Source organism: Macrobrachium nipponense, chromosome 2, assembly GCF_015104395.2.
Source record: "Macrobrachium nipponense isolate FS-2020 chromosome 2, ASM1510439v2, whole genome shotgun sequence".
Lineage (NCBI taxonomy): Eukaryota > Metazoa > Arthropoda > Malacostraca > Decapoda > Palaemonidae > Macrobrachium > Macrobrachium nipponense.
This window is the reverse complement of record NC_087201.1, coordinates 120,257,926-120,283,430: the sequence shown is the minus strand read 5'-3', so window position 1 is coordinate 120,283,430 and position 25,505 is coordinate 120,257,926. Positions and strand designations below refer to the sequence as shown.

The following is a 25,505-nucleotide window of genomic DNA, read 5'->3' as shown; positions in this document are numbered from 1 at the left end:
TAGGAAGATCTACGGGTTACCTCAATCCACGTGCAGGAGGTAGCTGGACGCGTGCTCACCAAAAAATAGCTGGCACATGAAGTTCTATTGTCGAATGGCAACGTGGTGTAGTCTATGGGCTCTAAGCAAGAGCCCGTGCTGGCATAAGGCCAGCTTAATCTTAAAACACTGGTGTAGCTGTTTTCTAAACATGTTGTTTCTTGATTATTTTAAGACTAGGAAATTATTCTCCTTTCACTAGGAGAGATTTACTGAAAGATGTGGTTATTTTTCACTTTATTACTTTAAAAATTTTACAGATATTTTTGGCTGCCAACTCCAGCTGTCTGGCTAAAAAAATTTTTTTTTTTCAGTATTAACATTTAGAATTTTTTTTTTTTATCAACCCTAGGCTTCTTTTTGCTCCAAGGCCTTTCTTACTTGCAGTCTTCTTGTCTATGCTGTGAGGCCTCTCTTACTTGCAGTTCTATGCTGTGAGGCCTCTCTTACTTGCAGTTCTTTGCTGTGAGGCCTCTCTTACTTGCAGTTCTATGCTGTGAGGCCTCTCTTACTTGCAGTCTTCTTGTCTATGCTGTGAGGCCTCTCTTACTTGCAGTCTTCTTGTCTATGCTGTGAGGCCTCTCTTACTTGCAGTCTTCTTGTCTATGCTGTGAGGCCTCTCTTACTTGCAGTCTTCTTGTCTATGCTGTGAGGCCTCTCTTACTTGCAGTCTTCTTGTCTATGCTGTGAGGCCTCTCTTACTTGCAGTTCTATGCTGTGAGGCCTCTCTTACTTGCAGTTCTATGCTGTGAGGCCTCTCTTACTTGCAGTTCTATGCTGTGAGGCTCTCTTACTTGCAGTTCTATGCTGTGAGGCCTCTCTTACTTGCAGTCTCCTTTCTCTGAGGCTAATTTAGTTGCTTGCGAGCTGAACAGTACCAGCCATTTTCACTCTAGCCTGTAAAATAGGGTGAGGTTTTTATTAATTAAAATTAAATTATTTACATAAAATTTGTGACAAATGACAAACAAATGATTGTTATAACACTGAAAAACGAAATGACCATACACTTACAAAGGAATAACTAAAAGAAGCCGTTTTTAAACTGACCCACCTCTTTTCTTGTGTATTCAGTCTAATCTCTTTGCAAGCTTGCAGTGTGTTTTTGTTAAGGCCTCCTGCTTGCGGTCTTCTTGTTTTTGCTCTGAGGCCTCTTGCTTGGAGTTTTCACGCTCTGAAACCAATTTAGTTCCTCTCATGCTGAACAGTACCCGACATTTTCTCTTGCCAGTGAAACAGGGAGAAGTTTCTATTAACTAATTAAAATTTCATTTATTACCTATGTATTACATACTCTAATTTTGTGATAATGAATATCTACATCAATTTTATGACAAATGAATGTACTTGTATGGTTATTTAATTTTTCTGTTATCATAAAGAAAATCCTAAAATTAAACTTCTTAAATGAGGATAAAGGAATTAAGACCCACCTCTTTTCTGTGTATTCAGTCTGTCTCGTGCTTGCAGTGTTTTTGTTTTTGCTCTTAGGTCGCCTGCTTGCAGTCTTCTGAGGCCTCTTCTTGCAGTCTTCTTGCTCTGAGCCCTCTTGCTTGGAGTCTTCTTGCTCCAAGGCCTCCTGCTTGGAGTCTTCTTGCTGAAAAGTACAGGGCGTTCTCTCTCTTGCCTGTAAAACATGGAGAGGTTTATATTAATAATGAATAATTAAAATTTCATACATTAAATAATGTACTACGTACTCTAATTTTATGACAAATATCTACATCAAATTTGTGACAAATTACAAACAAATGATTGTTATAACACTGAAAAATGAAATGACCATAAAACTGCAAAGAAACTCCTAAGAAGAACCTGTGTTTAAACGAGCAGGATAAAGAAAATAAGACCCACCTCTTTTCTTGTGTATTCAAGTCTCAATCTCTTGTTAGAAACACATTTTAAGGCTTTTCTTGTCAAGCCTTCAAAGAGCATCAACAACAATAAATCAAGATAGTACATACAAGAACAGAGATCGAAAGATACACAACAGAAAAAGAGGGTCATATCATATTCTCTCAAATGTGTGACTTTAAATACTAGTAGTCTTTCCTTTCCAATTGTATGTCATTTACAACCATTTGAAAACAAGTTTACAGCTCTACCTAAAGTAATTTATCTCGAAACCAAATTATGTCTACATAAAAGCATTGCAAATTCAAACTGTACTTACAAATCTCACTAAAAAAACCTCAAATTTATTGACTAATAAAGAATGCCTCTTGCGCAAACAATGATAATGAAAGTTTGTCATTAGTACTAGGATTAGTACTAGGAATAAGAAACTACACATCACTTCAAAAGATACAGTGAGACTAGCAAAATCCAGAATACTAATTCAAATCTAACATCCACAATAATTAAAATGAAATTAAACAATTAGGCAAATGCCATTTGAAAGCGAATTTTTCCTTTGGAACACAATCACGCTTCCCTGGCAGAATAATATATACTGGGTACAGGCTCATTTTGGAGTCAACATGCACTAAAAACCTTTTGCTTATTGAAAACATTTAATATTTTTAGATTTTGAAGGCTATTTCTATTTCAAGCTACCAAATCTTGGTCAATTTGATGATAAATCGAAAGAGCATATAGCCCTATCCTGTTCCATCATAAATAACACTTTCCCCACCCCCGCTCTTGTCTATGCTAAAACATCACAGATGATGATTTAGTGTAGAATGAAACCTTTTAAGCAAAACATACGGAAATGCCAGTACAGTACGTACATGAAATTAAAATATCCTGAAAAGCAAAAATATCATTCGTATAGAAGTACCCTAGTCATACTATAAAGATAGTTTTATCAAACCACTGAGCTCATTACCAACTCTCACAACCAAGAATTTAATCAAACACTGGAGAAGGCCTACCTCAACCATTACCAAGAAAGTAAGGTCACCCCAGGTGCGAATTAATAAGGACCAAAGGCTATGGTCTTTGGAGTTTTAAATGCACATGTAAAGCATAGTAAAAGTGAGTACAGAAAAAACATACTATTCGCCCATTCTCAAAAAAGGCCTTGCCTTGCTAAACAACCAAATGCCAAGAGTTGCATAGACCAAGCATCAGTCTATGCAAACAAGTGTGGGGTTTCAAGAGAAAGCTGCTAATACCTCACCATATAAAAAAAAACAGGGGCTACTACTCTAATTTGCAATGGAGTATCTGGTGAAAGCTGTGGTTTATGCTAGAGGCTTGGCCAGCTTAAAAATAAAAGTGCTTTAATATACTATACTGAAAATATATAAAAGGATAACTTTCAAATGTTCCACTGCAGCCTCAACACAAGCAAACATTTTGAGTTTAAGCAAGCCAGACAGAACAACTAAATGCAACCTTAGTCAGTAACCAACTAACAAATTAACCCTACCTAGTAGTACTTGCGTGTTAAGAAGTCTAGTCGGTGGGCTTCAAGACCCTTGAGGAAAATAGATGATCTTACATTCCTGAATTCTGTCAGTCACAAATACTAGGTATAAGAGAACTTTAGCTACACTACAAATTCATTTTATGTTGTGAAATTGGAACTAAGTTAAACTCCAAGCAAAGATGCACCAAATTACTACTCCCCCAAGACAAATCTCCTAGTGTTTTAATAATGTATTTCCATTTTTTTTTATCTCACTTGGTTTTTTTTCTATTTAATTTACTATTAGTTTTTAATAACTGATCTCCTCTCTCTGTATTTCCCATTACCTTCTGTTACTTATCTCAAATGAATAACGTACCATATTCTTTGGAAGATTGAATTTCAAGACAATGGCCCCTGGTGGGCTTATTCATTATGAATAGGTTCCATCTTTCTGCAAAGTCATTCTTGCAAAGTGGATGAAGGAGCATTTCAATGCAATGTCTGATGAATGCTGCCTAATCTATATTATACTTAACAAGCTAACAGCAGAAAATTAAGGACGTGAAGTTGGCAAAAATTATTAAAAGGGGAGTATCTCCACAACTTTTAACATTTAAAAGCTGTTTCTACAGTTTCACGCTAATCAGTAACAAGACTAATTATGACCAAATATACTGAAAGTATAATAAACCTCCTGTATTCACAGGGGATGGGTACCAGAATGCCAACCCCCCCCCCCCCCACCAAAAATAGCTCAAGTCCATGAATACTTAAAACCCATCTAAAAATTCTTAGAACTGCCTAGTATTTTGATAAAGCACAAAATACTAAAATGCTTATATACCAGAGTTTATTAATAGTTTTGCCACAAAAAAGTGCATTTAGTCACAAAAATATGAAAATACAGTAATTTGTGAATATTTCTCGGTGAAAAATACAGCAAACAGGCAAATTTTCCACAAATAATGGGTATATATGGTCCACAGAAAAATCTCGTAACGGATAAGTCCGTGAATCGTGAGTGTGAATAGCGGTAGTCGACTGTATTATAACAGTATACATATATTTAAAGGACGTAGGTTATCAAATGCCTGTGGACAACACTCCTCATTTACACGATCTAAACCTAAAACTTAAAAACTAAAATTTCATTAATTTTGTGTGTGTGTGTGCGTGTCAAAATGCCCAAATCCACCCCAGGATCAAATTACAGATCTCCCAAATCTCTCTCCAAATGGGCGTGACTTCTGCTACAAATACAACCAGAAGTTGTGGAATGAAGGGGCTTGTATCCTGCCCAGCCCAGAAAAATTAAGAAAGGGAGAGACTGAGCCCCTGAGCCCAAATTATCATAATCATCATCATTATGATTATTCCATGTTAATGGAAGGACTCTGACCAGTGAGAAATCTTACACAAAGCCAGTGACTATACTAGACACCCCTAATCATCTAATTACAGTTTGATTCTGGACAATCAGACCACAAAAAGTTGCAACAGACAGTCAGGTTAAAAGGCAATGGTTCAACAATGCAAAATTTGATGACTCAAAACAACAGCTTGGTCCATGAAAAATTAAGCACTGGAGCATAAGCTTAGCTAATACATGGCTAAACGTTAATGTAACTTGCAAAAGGACTTCAATAGTCTAGGGTGAGTGGCAGCTGGGACTGTTTAAAACACATTTAATGTTGTGACCAATACTGCATTCTAGTGCTGTAGAATCTTAAAAAAGAAATACGTATGGGGGGGGGGGGGGGGGGGGGGGAGAATTATGTAAAAATCACTGATCACTCATTGGCAACACTTTCTCTCCTGTCACATTACTTGACATATTTGACAACTCTGGACTGAGCTTCTGGTGGAATTAAAAAGATGAGGGAAAGAATTCTTTACATGCATCATTTTGTCAAGACATTAATATCATTAGAAAATATTAATATATATATAGTAGATGTACCATAAAAAATTCTCTCATTTCAGTAAGAGAAAGATAGAGAAGAGTTGTTCTTACTTAAAAGTGAAATGGAAAAGTTATTTCTTTAAAATGCTATCACATACAAATCATGTAATTACACTTATTATTATTATTTTAAAATATTAAACATAGTACAGACATACTACAGTCAGAGAGAGAGAGAGAGAGAGAGAGAGAGAGAGAGAGAGAGAGAGAGAGAGAGAGAGAGAGAGAGAGAGAGAGAGAGAAGAAAGAAATTATTATATTTAATGTTATTCAATTTACACACAAGCTTGAAAACTTAAAATTTGCATTAAAAATCAAAATTTTGTTCAGGGTTTCTCCAGGATTCGAAAATGTGTTTGTGTGTCTGAAATACTAGAGTATAATTAGTTAGGTTCCAAAGAAAAGTTTGCGCTATAGTGAATTTGCACAAATTGAATCACATAAGACTGTAGCATTTATATCATAAATTATTTGAAATTAATCTCACCTACTGTTAAGTTAGCCAATTCCCACAATAAGAAGAGGATGGTGGGTGGTGGGGGTGAAAAAAATCCGCTCAGCCAATCAAGCTAAAGGTTTCTCGCATTAAACCCAAAACAATTCTTACCTGATCTGAAATTCTTTCTGGATTTTACTCCCACCAGCAGCTGATTTCATTCAGGAAGCAAGGCTTTCATACATGTGCAGCAAAGAGCAGCCTTATGGAGAAAACCATTTTGATTCGGTAGAATGAAACAGAAGCAGCATCTTTTATGGTTTCCAAAACCATAAAACAAAAGGTTAACTTTGCCTCTTCCAGGGTTAACCTTAGAAAAATGTTCCATGTTTCTAAAGGTTAACTACCTCTTCCAGGCTTAACCTATATGATTAAGTTTAATTGCCCCAACAGGACAGAGAAGAGTTTCCTCCTCTTCTCCACTAAGGAGGTTACATTGGAATTCTTACAGTTCTCTGTAAAATGTAGCCTTAACATCACCCTCAGCTCTAATGCAGAAAGATAAAATAACATTCCCTTTACCAGTGCTTAGTGTGCGCCTGCAATAATTTTAGTTATTAACTGCCAATAGTGATAAATAAAAGACTTCATAGTAAATAATTCACAAAGTTTATACCTGCATCTCGACTACAGACACACTGATATAGAGATGAAGAGGCTTCAGTCTCAACACCTTACGGTGCTGATCCTCGGTGAGATCTAAAAGCTCATGATGGAAAGTATGGAACAGTAAACTCTTACCATCTCTAAGGAAGCAGAAAACTATTAACGTCTACTTAGATTCCAGGTGCTGAAATTTCTCTAGAACGGCACCCTCAGCAATACGCAGACCGCTGCTTCTGACACAAGGCCACTTTTGTTTTCCACTTAAGGATAGATCCTATGATAACCTGAAAATCCTCCGACTACTCCCCCAGAACAGTGCTCGACGCTCCAGCTGCTGTTCACTGGTAGGATTACTGGGTCAGCGAGCTAACGAAGCACTGCCGGAACAAGTCCGGAACGGAAGGAAGTGCCCAGAGGAGAAGGTAAACTAGTAATCGCCTGGCAACAGCAACCGGTCAGGTGATTACCACCCTCCGAGAAGCCGTGACATAGCCTACTACTAAAGGGGCAGAAGACGGCAGGCCAACTGACACCCTAAAGGAGGTAACGGCCAAGGCTATACTTTACAAAATGTATTGATAAGGAATTATTGGAAGTACCAACGAATAAAGGCAAGCCTATCTACGAGCCTAGCCTAACCCTCCAAAATCGAATACCCCGATCTGATCAGGTACCCTAGGATTGGCGCCTACAAGTTCGTCACGAAAGAGGACACCAAGAGCCTAACCTAACCCACCAAAATCGAATATATCGACCTGGTCAGGTAAGATAGGCCTAGCACCTACATTACGTAACAAGAGAGGAACACACTAGCAAAGGATCACCCTCCAAAACTAAAATGTCAGTCAGGTCAGGTTAGCCAGGACTAGTACCTACTATGGGTAGCGAGAAGTACTCTAAACCGCCTAGCTTACCTTCCAAAACCTAGCCTAGATCTGGTCGGGGTAGGCTAGGGTAGGTAAATATTCGTGTAGGACTTCCAAACCTCATCAAAATACAATTAGCAATATAATATTATAATATAAAATAAATAATACCACATACACTACATGCATGAGCACTGCGAATGAATGAGGGTTTCCTTTACCTCCCAAAACTAAAATGGCGCATCACTAGGCTAGCCTAGGTCGCCTCAAACGCAATACTCGCGCATGACGTAAGAATGAAAATTATCACCGCACACTCGTGAGGGAACCAAATCGCTCCTGAAGGACTGATGATAAACAAGGGAAACCCCCTAAAGAGGCTAAATGTAATGGTTCAAACTGTGATACACCAACCTATCGGAACCCATCAGGAGCAAAATGGAAAAATTTCACAACAGTAACGTATCCTGTGATGTGCAAAAAAGGGTAACAAAATATATACCGCAATAAAAAGTTAAGACCAAGCACGCGGTCTACCATGCATCCAAAATGGCCGACTTGGGAACAGCGATACGCTCGGCTCCCATGCAACGCTTCATTATAAACAACACCATACTTGATGCATAGTTGCCTAACTGCATTCACAGTCAACAAATAATATACTCAACTTGGATGAAGATGCTTCTTGCAGGTCTGAAGACATGATGACTTCCAAAATCCACAAATACCTTGCAGGCAAAAACAAACGTGTTAACGTTTCAAGTGCTAAAGAAGGAATGTGGTTCTTTGGCAGAGGCAGTAGTAGTTGCGAGCGGAAGGTAGCTGTTGTAACGGCACCTCTACAGGGGGATTTTTTGAGAGGAGAGATCTATTTGGTGAAATATTTGTGATAGTGGCTTCCTGATGCTATACACACTCTCTTTGAGGGTGAGCGAGCCAGAGATAGTAACTCTGATATTCCATATGGCTTTTTTCTTAGGTATATTTAGCATTTATTTATACCTAGAAATGAGTGCTATAGGAACATTTCACTGGGCGACACAGGTCGAGCCCAGAAATCCCCTTGTTGGGTTGGGACATTCTAGCTTCTCCATGTAGTCAAGGAGATCCATAAGTTATTGGAAGTGCATGGAACCATATGGTCGAATTGATTTCCTTTTAACAGCAGAATTGAGAGAAATCTACAGAGTGCTAGAAATTTTGAAATACATTTGCTCTGAGGCTCTACAGGAGACACTAAGCAATTCTTGAACTTGAAATCACTCTATAATACTTAGAAGAGATACATGGGGCAATCATACAAGTTTGAATCGGGCCACATTTAAGGAAATACATCCACTGCTCAAGCCTGAGGGTCATCAAAAGAGTAATCATCTACATGCTAGTAAGTCAACATGAGGAGCTCCCACAGTAACTGCTGAACATACAGATGTAAAGGCCAACTGTAGGTACAGTAGTTTGTTCTTTCCAAATCCTCAATTGCCAAAATACGGTCTTCCATAGAATGAATGATCAAACCAATGTTGTGTTGTTCATTTCACTTAAGGGGGCCGGCCGGAACCCCTATATATGGTGGTATAGGGCAAAAAATGCAGTCATGAAAAAATTCATGGAGCTTCATATGGCAATTGAGAATACGTATACGAAATATTTAGTCAAAATTCCTCTTACTTTCGTAGTTACAGGGTAATTAGTTAACGTAACTCAATAAGCCTAAAACATTGATCTGTACAAGAAAATGCAATATTTCTTCTATTATCGTAAATTTTGATAATTATTGTCAAAGAAATTGGGAGAAATGGCATCTGTAGACATTCCCTGAGTCGAGAAGGGAGACTTCAGCTCTGCTACCAAGTCCAGTCATGATTTAGTGCGATCACAAACTCAGGAGTTTTACACGTTCGATTTCACCTCTGACAATCGCTTGCTATTACGTATGTTATGTATGTTTCGGCAAGAATTTTCATCATGCTAATGAGGACAACGGAAGGAAACATCTCGCTAACATACAGACGAAGAAAAATCGCTCAAATATTATTACAGAATATCATAATATACACGTAGTTAGTGAGAGAGAGGGGAGGGTTGCTAGTAACGCCCCTGTCTTGCCTGACAGCACACGTCAAACTGTGCCCAAGGCTACGATCTTTGAGCAAAGAGATCTTCATTTATGATAAATAAAGTTTTGGTTTTTTAATACCCAAAATGGAATATGAAATTCATAATAATCATGATTTATTAACCCTCTTACGCCGAAGCCCTAAAAATCAAAACCTCTCCTGTATGCCGGCGCCGGTTTGGAGTGAGCGCGGAAGCGGAAAAAATAATTTTTTCAAAAAATCACAGCGCGCTTAGTTTTGAAGATTAAGAGTTCATTTTTGGCCCATTTTTTTTTCATTGCCTGAAGTTTAGTATGCAATCATCAGAAATGTAAAATAATATCATTATCATATGTAAATAATGCGATATATGGTAGCGAAAAAAAAAAAATTTATAGATAATTGTATTCAAATCACGCTGTGCAAAAAACGGTCAAAGCTAACGAGTTAATTTTTTTTCGTTGTATTGTACACTAAATTGCAATCCTTTTGATATATAATACATAGTAAAACAATAAAAGCAACACCGGAAAAATATTATCACAAAATGATGTACGAATTCGTAACGCGCGGACGTAAAAAATGTTTTCAAAAATTCACCGTAATTCTAAATATTGTTCTAGAGACTTCCAATTTGTTTCAAAATTAAGACAAATGATTGAATATTACGATACTGTAAGAGTTTTAGATTAGAATTGCAGATTTCGACCATTTCGGACGAGTTAAATTTGACCGAATGTCGAAATTTTTATATATATATTTTTTACATGCACATTTCGGAGATGGAAAAAGCTACAACCTTCGATTATTTTTTATTGTATTTTTCATGAATTTGCGCACATTTTGATATATGAAACTCTATAAAAAGGCTAATATGAAAAGGAGCAAATATTAGGATAATGCGATGTACGTATTTCGGAGACTTGCGGCGCGAATCGGCGCGCGGTAGTGAAGGTAAATATATTTTCAAAAATTCACCATAAATCACAATATTGTTTTAGAGACTTCAAATTTGTTTCAAAATGAAGAAAAATGACGGAATATTACTAGGCCGTAAGAGTTTTAGCTTACAATTGCGTTTTTCAACTATTTCGGTAGAGTCAAATTTGACCAAACGTGGTTTTTTTTTATATTTATCGTGATTTATATGCAAATATTTCGAAAAAAAAAGCTACAACCTTCAATCATTTTTAGTTTTATTCTACATGAAATTGCGCACATTTTCATATATAAAACTTTATGTAACAGCTAATTTTAAATGGTGCAAACATTTCGACAATCACACAAAAAAATTCTGATTTTTTCGGAAGAGTTACCGCGAGAAAGTAAGGAAAAGTTTTTTTTTTTTTTCATAAATTCACCATAAATCGAAATATTGTGCTAGAGACTTCCAAGTCGTTGCAAAATGGAGGTAAATGATTGAATATTACTAGAATATAATTTTTAGCTTACAATTGCGTTTTTCGACCATTTCGGTAGAGTCAAAGTTGACCGAAAGTTGAAATTTTTGCACTTAACGTTATTTATATGAAAATATTTCGAAACTGATAAAAGCTACAACCATGGGTTGTTTTTTGTTGTATTGTGCATGAAATTGCGCACATTTCCATATATAAAACTTTATGTAACGGCAAATTTAAAAGGGTGCAAACATTAGGACAATCGCACGAAAAAATTTATCGGAAGAGTTATTGCACGAACGTGAAGAAAAAGTTTTTTCATAAATTAACCATAAATCGAAATATTGTGCTAGAGACGTCCAATTTGTTGTAAAATGAAGGCAAATGATTGAATATTATTATAATATAAGAATTTTAGCTTACAATTGCGTTTCTCGACCATTTCTGTAGAGTCAAATTTGACCGAAGGTTGAAATTTTTGCACTTATCGTTATTTATATGAAAATATTTCAAAACTGATAAAAGCTACAATCATGAGTATTTTTTGGTTGTATTGTACATGAAATTGCGCACATTTTCATATATAATACTTCATGTAAAGGATAATATAAAATGGTGCAAAAATTACGTCAAAGTGACGAAATAATTTCAGAGATGTGTCACTGATACCTTTTTTTTAGTGCGATAAGAAAGAAATTCGCGCTTGCGCGCCCTGCGTAGCGATTTGTAAACAAAACAACGCCTTGATCCGTGAACTCCCAGATCCCCCAAGGCGCGTGATACAAAAGTTTTCGGCTGGGAGGCCTATAAGTATTTTTCCGCGAATTTTTAAAAAAACTTTTTTGAGCCGACGTATGATACGTCCAATCGGCATACGGGAGACATTTTGACACGACGTTTAATACGTCCAATGGGCGTAAGAGGGTTAAATTGTCTTTGTAAAAAGAGTACACCGAGTTTCACCTGACATTCTCTTGCATTTACGTTTATCTTTGTTTCGGCAAGAATTTCATCATGCCAAAGAGGAAAATACAAGGAAAACATCTCGCTAACATACAGAAGAAGAAAATTCGCTATAATAAGCCGAGTTAGTGAAGGGAAGAGAGAATTGCGCGTAGGGAGGAGTGCCCCATCTTGCCTCAAGCAGTGCCCCAGGCTACGATATATGAGCAAAGGGATCATCATTTATGATTAAATTATGATAAAATAGATTTGGTTTATTAATACACAAAAGAAATATACATTCATAATAATCATTATTTATTAACATTGTCTTTATAGAAATACGAAGAAAAACTTTGAACGCCCATATCTCAAAACTATACTTACTGACCTTCAAAATCTATCTTCTCACTTAGTTTTAAAGCTATAACAATGGAATTTGGTATATAACCCAGAAAGACATTATAGAACCATCAAATAGAGCCCTTTTTTCCAATTTTTGTTTCGTCTTTTTTTTTTATAAATTTTTTTCTCCTGATTTATAGGGTTTATTTTTTTTACCATATTGAAAAATTCATATCTAGCAAAAAAAAAAAAAAAAAAAACTTTTAGAAAAAAAACTCTCCATTTGATTGGAGGTCTACATCAGGTCTATATATGGTAGTAATCCCAGGGTCTTAATATTAAATATCAAGGGAGGAGATAGAATTTTAAAAATGGTTATTTTCGGGATAAATCGCCCTGGCGTCACAAAACCGAAGGTCAGAGGCGAAAATCATATGCGGTTTGGAGATGTCCCAAGTCACCTTATTAAGTGGTATGAATATCAAAGTCCTGTCCTTAAAAAAGGGCATTAGCCGGCCGGCCCCCTTAAATCAGCAAATTTCCCACAAAGACGGTTGCTGACCAGAGATAAACCTGCTAGGCATCTCTGATGGTCTTTCCACTCCCCTGACATCTAGAAAGTTTTACCAAATGTAGTGTTGACCTTCGTACGTTGTATGAAAATGTAATAACTCAAGTTAAAACTGATTTGTGGACGACAAAGGGAAGAACCAAAACCTGGACGTAGGCTTCAGGAGAGAGAGAGGAAAAAACAAGGATGGCATGACCAACTGATTTATAGGTTTTAGGCAAATGCCAAGCACTGGGGCAACTAAGGCCATTCAGCGCTGAAACAGAAATTGACAACGAAAATGTCTGAAAGTATGAATCAATCATTAGGAAAGGGTGGAAATTAAAAGGAATGAAAGCAGTTGCAGATAGGGGTCAAAAGGACGCTGCAGAGAACCTTAAGTAATTCCTACATTGACGGTACTACTCCCCTACAGGGAACAAAGATAGTTCTGGATTACTTACAAATTCAAAGAAAATTAGTTGCAAGTCTTAATTTATTAAGCTGAGACTACATTAATTGAGCCTGATTATCTGATAAAATCACCAGTGGCCATGTTCCTAATTAGCCATTACCATATAGGAAGCTTCCTTCAGGCCTAAAATTCTTCAAGAAACTAGTGCCTAGTCACCTTTGACAAACAAGCTTACACAATTAAGTGTAATCATAATACTAATAATGATTCATAGAATTAAAAATTGTAATGCATAAAAATTGGGTCAGGTGAAGAAACAGGTCCTTGGCCTTTAGAATACTGTTGACAGAGTTGGCCAACTTGAACCAGTGATTCAGTAGAAAAGATTCTTGCTCCTAAAAATTGACACCATCCACCTATGGGCCCCCAAATCCCTGACAATACTTATAGAGGTACTGTAAACTAATCTAAACAAAGTACAGGCAGTCCCCGGGTAACGACGGGGGTTCCGTTCTTGAGACGCATTGTAACCCGAAAATCGTCGTAAGCCGGAACATCGTCAAAAATCCTAGGAAAACCTTACTTTTAATGCTGTGTGTGTATTGAAAACTATGTAAACTGCATTCTTATTGCATTTTTCATCAAAAAAACCTTCAAATATTGATTATTTTGCATTTTTGGTGTCATATTTCTTGTGCCAGATCAGTGTTGTAGGCGTCGTAACCCTGGAAAATCAACCTCAAAACATCATAAGCCGAGCCCGTCGTAACCCAGGGACTGCCTGTATACATAACAGCAATACCTTCTTGTAAATACAGCATTCCCCTGTATTCGTGGGGGATGGGTACCAGACCCTTCGAATAGTTAGGACTTTCCTCTAAAAATGCTTCTACATCTCTCCCTATCTTGATCCAAATGTACTTAAAAGTATCATCCTACATCAAATATACCACAGAATTGATATCATCATCATCATTTCATCCTACATCAAATATACCACTGAATTGATATCATCATCATCATTTCAAAGTCATCTTAAAACATTTTACCATCAGAAATATACACACACACAATGAGACAGACCACTGAATGGCAACAGCATTATTTGACCACCATCAAGAATGAAATTATTTATGAATTTTAGAGAATAGTAATGAGAGAGAGAGAGAGAGAGAGAGAGAGAGAGAGAGAGAGAGAGAGAGAGAGAGAGAATAACTCCTTATGATATCAAATGACTGAAATTAACTTCTATAGGCAACACTTTTCTCCCCTCCCATAAATACATACGGTACACCTTTTCCAGAGAAGAGTTTATATCTTTTCCAGAGAAAAAAGAAAGCGGGCTGAACAAGTATCTATTTGCCTATCTAGCAATTCTTTGGCAGAGAGAGAGAGAGATGCTTATAATTGCCTATCTTGAAAGTTCAAATACCAAATATATACCTAAAGTAACATCCTACTTCAAATTTACCTTTGTAAAGACCTCCTTTACCCACTCATAACTATCTTGCATATCATCTAGATAGTAAAGAACCGTGTCAAAACCTTCATTACCCACTAATCACAATCTTGTATCTCATCTAGCTAAAGAGCAAAAACACATGTATATGTTTGTAAGTAAAATTTCCTGGCCTTACTACCGATATATAATTCATCTATGTATGTCCATTATGTCCTTTATCATTACCATTTTATTGACTGCTAAGAAACACAAATTCCTCTGTGGGAGAGTTGTGGGCCCCGGGGGTCGGGCACTCCATTTCCATCTGCACACTGCTACGTATATCGTTTCCCCAGGTAATAAATAATCTTAACCAGTTCCATTTCATTGAGACCTCACAACTGGTGACCTGAGGAGTAACAATAAACAGAGGTTTTGGCTTTGCAATTAATGGACTCACTACCGCTGCGCTTACCTTCAAAAGCATTTAATGAAACCGTACGGTGACAAGTTTAGGCTTCTGAAAGCTCCTTCCTCAGAAAACCACCCATGCCAATAACAGACTAATTACAGCATACCTCCCCAGGTACGCTCTGGTGTGTTCGAACTGTTTGGCCCTGGCACTTATGATCCACATCGACCGTATTCAGAAAGTCATCAATGGAACTACACGGAGTATAGTTTTGACTACAGACAAACCACAAACACCATTAATAGACTAAATACGTCACTTAATTCACGTTTTGGTCAGAGTCAAAATGCCAGACACAGAATCTGAAAATCAAACCGAGGACCCACAGATCCTCTGCATCCCCTTCTCATCTTTGAAAACTGCAATGACTCGGGCGATAAAGCTGCCGCCATTCTCGTGGCAAAACAACACGTCATGGTTCCTGTGAGCTGATGAACATTTCCGTGTAGCCAAGGTCACAGACGAAGAAATCAAAGCAGATATTACCATGACGATACTTCCCGAGAAGTGTTTAATAAAATTCCACCTTGGCTAGACGCGCAGCCGGAAAAGATCAAATATAAAGATCTCCGCAGGAAGCTCAGAGATCTACTCCATGCCCATCCCAGAAAGAGCCCAACATGCCCCTGATGAACCAGCCACTGGGGGACGCATCGCCCAAGGATGCCTGGGATGAACTACGAAGCAGTGGCCTCAAACAATAGGGAATCCCAACCAGTGGGATTCTTCATCAAAGACACAACCTTGGGGCGTCAAATGCTGGTCAACACGAGTGCCATGCAGTCTGTCTTTCCACTGTCGAGAGAGGACCGCAACTACCTGCCCAACACCACGCCTTCAGGACAATGGGTTGATAATCAGATTCAACAAGTGTTCCTTTGGCGTAGAGAATGTGCACTTCCTGGGACATAAGTCCCCTTGACAGGCATCCACCCCATGGCCTCCAAGGTAGAGGCGGTACTTCCCTACACTGTAGACGATCAAGTGCCTGCAGGAGTTCCTTGGCATGGTCAACTACTACCAATGATTCATGCCGGACATTGCCTGCATCATGTAATGCTGAAGGGGAAACTGAACACTGACATGGGAAACACCGCAGCAGAGGGCACTCGGGAAGATGAAGGCAGCCCTCGCCAGAGCCACCACCCTAGCCTACCAGGACCCCACTGGCAATGCCAGCAACATCGCCTGTGGAGCCGTACTGGAGCAGATAGTCGACAGGTCCACACACCCACTTGCCTTTTTCAGTTGCAAGTTTAAGCCACCGAAGACCGCTATAGTGCATTCGACAGGGAACTATACTGGCAATCTACCAGGCCATGAGCCACTTCAAACACCTCCTAGACAGCAGCCCCTTCACCATCCAGATGGACCAAAAGCCTTTGGTACATGCTTTCACGAAAAATCCTCAGTGAACTGTTCAAAACATGATTTAGAATGACTTCTTCATACAGTCCTTTCTTCTGAGATTCACCATGCTGCACTTCAGGTGTGGGAATGGGAGGTGACTGAAGACCTTGAGGGATGGCAAGTGTGCTCAGTGCCTGGATATGCGAGGCACCAGCTGATTACTCTCTCTTTTGTAGCTTCTTACTATGAGAGGTACCATGCCAAATCATGCTTATAGAACATGACTAGAGGTTATCTCTAGAAGTGACAAAGATGTCTATGACAGGAGGAATGACATTTCATTCTGCGTTTTCCTGGTCTTGTGGAAGCAATGACGACTGAAAATCCTTCCACACAGTAGAATTGGCAAAGTGACATTTTCAATCTTGGACAAAATGCGGGAGGAGTTTGCGTCTGAAGAGGCAGAACTTTTCCTCTTCTGTAAAACACCACTGGGACCTGGTACCTGGCAGGCCAAGACACCAGGAGTCTGTTCCCCACCTTTGCTCCTCTGGTATCCCCTGGGACCTGGTATGGGGCTAAGCTCCTTACTCCAGCTCTTGCCAGTTTTATTTACAGAACCAGTTGTATCAGTAATTGTCTCACTTTAAAAAAAAACGTAGATAGGGCTGACATCATCCCTTGCTGGATGAGAGCTTTCTGATCAGAGTAGTATTTCTTCTGGAGTAATGGGCAAAGGAGAGGAAGTTACGATTGTGGGAGACGGGATACATGTAATGGAGGGGGAGAGGGTTACAGTGGTGTAGACTTCTTATAACACTTGTTCTCATACTTTTCCCATTGCGAAGTTGACCAAGATTCGCACTCACTACATATCAAAGTTCAAGAACAAATTTGTTCTCTGCATTTGGAACACTGAATGAGGGTTAACAACAAGCAGCGACAAAAATTCCCACATTTCCTCTTTCCTAATAATACCTGGACATTTACGGGACTGGTTTCGCTGTGCCTTTCATGAATGGGAAAGAACACACTAAACAGTTGAAACTACAATGTGAAATCCCAGCAGCACCATTAATCATTCAGGTAGAAAAACACAACTCTGATCACTTGTTATTATTATAAGAATAGTTTAACCAGACCGCTGAGCAGAGTTTCAGCTCTCATAGGGTTGGCCCGAAGGATTTCATAAAATGCCAGGTCTAGGCCAAAGGCCAGGGACTGGGACCAAATAGGTCATGTATTATATGAAACAAATTAAAATTAAGTAAAAAACTGCAGAGGCAGAGGCTATCATACTAGAACACAAACAGGCAATAAATACATTTACTCACGTTTCCATACACTAAAAAGGTGTACTAAAATTCACAAAAAGTCAAGAAACTCTTAAAAATTTTATCTAAAATTCATTAATTGCTCTGAGGTTTTTGTATATACGTATACTTTTTATATTTTATTAATTAAATAAGAGTTCCTTGGAAAAGTCATAATCGGAACCACAAACTGAAAGATTGACAAAATTTTTTTCACTAATACCAGGAAAAAGGGAGATGTAATTTCAGAGCTGATAATTATGATTAATGTATAAAAGCACATCTAAAAGCTACAACGGCTAGGAGCAAATTGAGTATGCTGGTTCCGCATAAGCCTTAGGTAGCTAGCATTACTTTTCAAAGCGTCTAACAGCCGTCTGTGCATACATGACCAAGGATATTCATAGTCACAGGATGTTGTGGGACTGTATCAGTATCGGAACAAATGGCTACGTACAGCATGGATAATGTATTACTATGTATGGAAATACAGTCATCATTGACCTGCATTAATTACAACATATGTTATAATTTCAAACAAGCTTATTTTATTACAGGAAGGGTCCATTCTAATGGACGTATAAATTTGCAAATGACCCACAATGCACAACAGGTGGCAAAAAATATTAATGCATGTCAGTAAACCTACATAAATCAACGTTGTACTGGCATTTAGAAGTTTGGGCTTATTTTTTACTTTTTTTTGAAAGTGCTTGAGGGGTTTTGCTTGAGGGATTTAAGTTATTTTTTTTTTTTTTTTTTTTTTTACTTGCAGTTTGCCAGAGCAAGATTGAGTGAGTAGGCTACACTCCCCTTCACCTAAACATTGGCTTCAACATTGAAGAATCTGGGGTGACTAACCAGTGATAGGAAGCAAGGCGTTCTTGTCTTCTAAATCTTTGCAGCAAGTATTTTCTATAAGTCTACTGCTTTCTTATAAATTCTTCGGCATCTGGAGAAACATTAAAAACACTATGCACTGCATCACGAAGGCATACACTTGTGCACTAGTGCATTTAGATCATCCCCAATAACTTCCATTTTAGCAGAGGCAGTCATACTACCTTTGAGACATCACTGCAATCTAATAATACTACATAAGGGCCTTTCCCTACAAGCAGGATAATCTTCTGCTGCTGCCAGCTTCCCGAGTTTTAATCCTAGGATTGAATATCATGCTGCTTAGCTCCTTCCCAAAGAGCCAAATAATGTGTGCTTATAACACCAATTTTCCCTCCAAAAATAGAGCATCCACCACCTTGGACTCTGAAACAAAAATATGCACTTCGTACTTTGTCTTACACAAAATATGACTAATACAGAGATGGGAAACCAGTTCATGACATATACAGATGATAAATTAAAGTAGGCCTTCCTTTAATATCAACTGCATTTAATGCCAAATTCTCGGCCATAGGAACAGCACTTGACATATTTGAGAAGCGAGCAATCTCTTAAATAATTTTCAGCGACTCACGTAGTGCTATTGATGCTAAAAACTCAAAATCGTTTTCAGCAACTCATGTAGTACTATTGATGCTATAAACAAGAACAACTCTTCAAATCAACTTGTCTAAGAAATACAAATAAAAATCCATAAACTTCTCCAATCTGGATTATCAATAAAAATCTGTTGGATTCCAGCACACATGGGAACTGAAGGGAAAGAAAATGCAGATTCGAAGCTAAACTACCATGCAATATTACCCCCAACAACTTCATATGCCCCTGTATCAAGACTGGATAGCATCTGTCAAATCTCTAATATACATCAAGATTGGCAAAAAGATTGGTCTTCAGTACCAATATCAAACAAGCTGAAAAATGTAAAATCTGAGGTGTACCCATGTGTTTCATTGTCTCAAAAAGCAAGATCTAAATTAGTAATCTTAGCAAGACTTTGCATAGGTCATACTAGATTGTCTCATGGTCATCTAATGACAAGCCCACATTATGACCCAATGAACTGTAATGGATGCCAAGCTCCCATGACTGTCCAGTACTTACTCGTTGAATGCTCAAATTGGATTCAGCAGACATTTATTTTCAAGATCCAACAATGTCAGGAATTCTTGCTGAAGGAAGGGATTTCTCACTTAGAAAAATTATCATGTTCCTAGGCAAAGTCAGTTTTTTTAATATTTTTTTTTTCCTTCTCAGGTTAATTCCTAGGAGCCAGCCTGAGTAGAGCCTTTGTAAGGCTCAGAGGTCTGGTTAAACCAATTTTTATCCTATCCTATCTACAAGTCTGATTTATGTAAGTTCCCTTTAGGAATTAATACAAAAAATGTTCAAGATATTGAGAGATGAAACAGTGTATGAATCAGGCCGACAGTGAAGTTGTACAGTATTACTAAATCAATGCTGGAAAATCCCAAATAAATTCTAAAAAGATTTATCTTTTCAAGTGAGCATTCACCTACCCTGCCTGTAATCACTTCAGGAATTAGTAACAGAACAATCAATGGAAGAGCTCATGGTAGCTTAGTTAAGAGAGAATAATCATCTGAAAAAAAAACAATGGGTGTGTTAACTGTAATACACATTAAGATTAGTGAAGAAGGTCGAGGTTCCTTTGTGGCGGTCATTTGTATTAAGATTTATAAATTAGGTCTTAGGTCAAAGTTCCTTTTGATGGTCACTGTAGTATTAAGATTGATAAATTAGGTTAAGTTTCAGTTCTATAGGTTAAGGTAACAAATTAAGGAAAGTCAAGTGTTTTATTTGGTAACCTCTAAATTTGTTCCCATCATCCTGCACTAATTATGTAAAAACCCACCCTACAATGTGGCTTCCCAAAGTGCATCGGCAAAACTTCCATCCAACCTAACACAAAATTATCCTCAGACATATTTCAACTGGGATTGGTTTTGAGCATTTATGGAAATTTAAAACAAGATAGCATACCTGAACTTCACTACAATCAGAATATAATGCTGTTAACTACGAGACACTACTGACCACCTTTGAAAATGCTAATGTCCATGTAGACATGCATGAACAAAAAACTTAATAGGTTCTTTGCCTCATAACAACCCTACTTAACAAAGACCCAAACAGATCATCAGTGGAAAGTTGAAACCAAAACTATAATTATATAAATATCATCATCATTACAGTAAGCCTAAAGAAACCTCTAAATCATTCTCAGACTAAGACTTAAAATCCAACTCGCATAATATATGAGTCCAAGACTCATATTATGCCAACAGAGCCATGAGGTGCAACAATTAGTAGATAATTATCAAGACGGGCAGCCATTAATGAACACTACGCGCTGGCCTTGTGGGAGATTGCCGCTTTTCATAAAGTGCAATCGTTTATAGGAAAAGACACACCCCGAAAAAGCTCACAGGTCGTATGCTTGCGCAGTTCGATGACGTTTGCCCGAGTCGTTTCAGGAACATTGTGAAAAGTAGGCAGAAGCAATCTTCCTTGGATCGTTATTTTTTGAAGAGGCCTTTAGCATTAGCAGGAGTAGTTCAAAAAGCCCCAAAAAAGGAAGAACCAAGTGATAAAAAACAAAGTTGAAAGTGAAGAAATTGAAATTTGTATTAAAACTACGTAAAAAAAAAAAAAAATAAAAAATGTTTTTTGTAAAGTTTAGTTACAGTTTTGTTAATGTGTTTTGTAAATTTTAGTTTAGTTTTACTTACATTTTTTTATGTGTTTCGTAAAGTTAAGTGTACGTACGTACGTATCTGCCGTTTGTCCTCCTCCTCCTCTGCCGCCATTTTCAGATAGCCTCACTCGAAAGGTAAGCTTCCACATTTTACGTACAGTATTTCTTGTATACCATGTACACTAATACACTTTATTTACAGGTTAATTTGCATTACGTTATTAAGTTAGGTATTGAATGGTCCAATTTGTTGTAGTATCATTGTTTATAGGTCGACTTAGCTATATTATGAAATTTACTGGTGTGTTTTTGGAGGGCTTGGAACGGATTAGCCATTTTACATGTAAAATGTGGTCCAAGATACGAAAACCTCATGATATGAAGGGCGCCTCGGAACGGATTAATTTCGTATCTCGAGGCACTACTGTATAGTTCTCCTTTCCATAGGTCTTGACTGGAGAACGGGCTTTCAAGCAAGCCCGGTGCCACCCTAAAACTGAAACAAAATCTTATTTGAAACCTTGAAGTATAATGAGACACAAACCTTATAAAAAATACTAAATGGTCAATACACACACAATGCTCTTACTATGAATGATGTAAAAACCAGTATGTACATGAAAAAGTACTAAACAAAATCTATAATTGTACTATCTTTGGTAGATCTAAGCCCGTATACCACGGTGAACTAGACTGTGGCAGTTGACGTATTTCTACAGAATTTTACCTCTTGAACAAGAATTTAAAGTAATATTTTTTCGACCAGCTGTAATTAACCTGTAATTTACCTTTGAACTCTATCCTATGGTAAGTGGTACCGATGGGAATGCAGGGTTTTGGGTCAGGTAATACACTTAAGGGAAGGTTTTGCCGTGTTAGTGTCATTTCCTCTTATTTATGACATTTGAAACACTAAATACAAGCTGAAAAAAAGCGATAAACTGATAATGGAGCAGTTACATAACCAAAATCCACCTATTACTACTACTATTACGATGCCGAATCCTACTAGGTTAGGTTAGTATCATAACCTATATGTTACATTTCCAAGATTACCTTTCTTTAAGGGGGGGTAGCTCCCGTCAGGTAAAACTTTACCAACTCGTACCTGTGCCTTCCTCTCCCAGTACCCCACCCCGTTCTCCCCTTACTGGACATATGGCTGCCTGGTGGTAACGTATTCCAACACCCCCTATCAGAATTCAAATATAGCAGTTTGTTTGTTCATGTTCTTGGCCTGAACCAAAACTTCTAAGATTGTTAGGTCTTGGTCTTAGTAGACTATGGCAGTTGGCGTTTTCCTATGTTATTTTACTTACTTTATGAGAGTTTAAGGCAATATTTTGTCAGTCAACTGTAACTAATCTGTTATTTACCTCTGAACTCTGTACATCAGTACATCAATTGCACCCCTTTTACAATCATGTAGTCTTCAAAGGTAAATTGCGGTTTAATAACAGTCTGTCAAATAAATATTACTTTAAATTCTTGTTCAGTAAGTAAAATAGGGGAAACAACCAAGTGGACTAGCTGAACCAGTCTTCCCCACTTGATGCACCCTCCGAAAAAGTACTTTAACATGTCCTGACACCGGATATGGGCACCAGTCACAAGTCATCAGTGGTGGGAGCAGCACCTCGAGACCTCTACTCTCCTTTTGAAGTATTTTCTCCAAAGTTAGAAATTAAGGTCATATCTTAAAATTAAACAGTTTAATGAAAGTCTAGCCATGTGCAGTGCAAACATACCTCCACGACTCTTTCAAAACTTTTACTTAAAACACCAAATACGTAGAAGATTGACGCTATCTCGACGTTTGGGGAGTCACTTGTGTGAGCAAACTTCCCATTTCTGTGCTAAATCCACACACCACTTGTACCCATAGACGCTGGGACACTTTCTTCAACAACAATAGAAAACAATGATGCCATCGCCCGAGTCCAAGGAAACTCGCGATTTTTCAGGAGGAAAGAAGAAGTGTGTGCAGGATAATTTTGAATTACATAAATTACATATTCATGATAATTTGAAAATATTCGTTGTTGGAAATTTAAGTAGATTCCTGACTCAAATATCAACAGTTTTGCTGTGAACAGTACCTATGGTATTGTTCGCTCTCTTAAGGTTTATCAGTGTTGCCAATTGGTGTGTTTACCCTCCAGAATGGGTATAGGACTTACACAAAACCGAGGAAATAAGTGAAATTCGCATATCTATTTGTAGTATATCCTATATTAGAGCAATTTTAATATTATTGCATTACTATGACAACTAGAATTCATGGAAAACAGTTTGTACATGCATCGGTGTATGGCGTGAAGCTCCACTAAATTGGCAACAATGAAATTTTGCCATTCCTAGCATGCAAGCATTAAAGGTTACATTTACTTCAAGCATAAGTACAATTAAAAATAAAAGAAGTCAAAATAGTAATGAAGACTTGAATCAATGAAAAGCGAGAAAAAAAAAATTCTCAAACAATTCACTAATCTATCATCTGCTCGCCAGTGCTTTTGGCAGCCATATGTACATACACGGTGTCCATAAAGTCCCAATAAAAGTATTTATTGCTCAGAAACCATGTAACAGTAATGCAGTTTTTTGTATAATGTTCTACATTAAAGTTTACATTGAGCACTTCATTCCACAAAAAACTACATTACTCTGTTATATATGTTTTCTGAGCAATTTTTCACGCCCTGGCTTCACTGTCAACACACTCAACGTATTTATTGTGCAATTTGTAGTGAATTAAGAACAAAATTGCATAATTACAATCAAATAAGCACTGTGAAGTTTCATTTGTGGTGGAAGTAAGGATAAAACCACCGATTACAAGGTAAATATGAATTTCAGTTCAAACCATGACCCCGGGAATAAGAACTTTCACAAATATAGGCAACAAAATGTTTTCTTGTGCTGATTAAAACTGCAATTTTGAGTAAGATCAATAAATGTTACATATATACAGTAATATTGTTCATATGAGCGCTGGGAAGGCTGGGAAAGACGTGGGATCGATGCCGGTTACGAAAGGGACCGGATGCGGAAGACGCCATATTGGATTTAAAACTGCCTTAACATTTTACGAAGACCTCACATGCTTATTTTAGCTCGTATAGTGCTTTTATATAACACATTATGTTGACAAAACTTTAATCTTTTGAATGGTATGGTTAAAGATGTAATTGTATTCTTGTTTCACCAATTAAATATAGAGTGAATAAGGGTGATCTACCGGAGTATGATTGATTCAAGGCGGGTGTTTCCCCTAACAATAGGAAAACGTCAACTGGCCAATGTCTACTTTACCGTGGAGTGCGGCTTAGAATTACCAAACAAATTACTATAGGTAACTAATTTCCAAAGAAATACCCTACGCGGAGTTATTACTTTAGATTTACAATGACGTGTCCTAGCCTAGCCCTTAGGCTGAAGACCTATCCATGGGATCACTAATGTGATATTTTAGAAACTTAACCACATCACAGGATATACTACAGTAATATTTTTTTTAATCACTAAAATTTACCACGTAGGTCCTAAAACAATACAACTAACCAGGCTTTGAAAGTCATGTCCTGTCTTAAACAGACCTTGCTTTCTTAACCTCACATGCCCTGCCCTGATCTGGCAGGTTGCTGAAGGGGAATCAAGTGCTAAACCAAGTCACCGAAATAACATTAAACATCGAAAAGGTCTAAACATACTCACCAGAGTTAGTGTCAACAATAGATTTATCCATCACTTTAAACGGGAACACTTCTAATAGCTGGTGTCACCTGTAGGCCAAAAGGCCATTTGGCTTTCTTTACTTTCCTTCGCCAACCAAATGACCCTAATCTGGGTTGGGTTGACGGCTTGACGCTCCTTGGACAGGATTGCCAATGCCAAATGACTTCATAGTCAAACCGTCATACAAAGCCTAAAAAACCGTGGCAATTGCCTAAAAAGTAGGCAATTTTTTTTCTCCAACTTGAAATAGTGATTGGATAGAAATCAATCAACCAAGCTCTTGTGTGCAATTATTTAATGAATAACGAAAAATTCTAGTGCATATACTACTTGGAAGTACAAAAATAAAATTAATTCTCATTTTTCCATGCTTGGGAATACTGTTTAACAAAAAGCTAATACAACAAAGAGAGAAGAACCAATGTAACAAATTAAAACGGATTAAGTAATGCCGCAGTTTGTTTAACTAAAGTAGTCCTATTTTAGTTTAAGT

At 37.6% G+C, this 25,505-nt stretch overlaps 1 long non-coding RNA gene across 1 annotated transcript; it reads right to left on the bottom strand.

Annotated features, from left to right (window-relative positions):
• Positions 1 to 302: 302 nt before the first annotated feature.
• LOC135221504 (uncharacterized) lies at positions 303 to 25,167 on the bottom strand. The gene is made up of 4 exons (XR_010315988.1): positions 24,992 to 25,167; positions 1,473 to 1,666; positions 1,094 to 1,262; positions 303 to 936 (listed from the first exon to the last, which is right to left on the bottom strand). It is a non-coding gene; the product is annotated as an uncharacterized LOC135221504 (long non-coding RNA).
• Between the last annotated feature and the right edge of the window lie 338 nt (positions 25,168 to 25,505).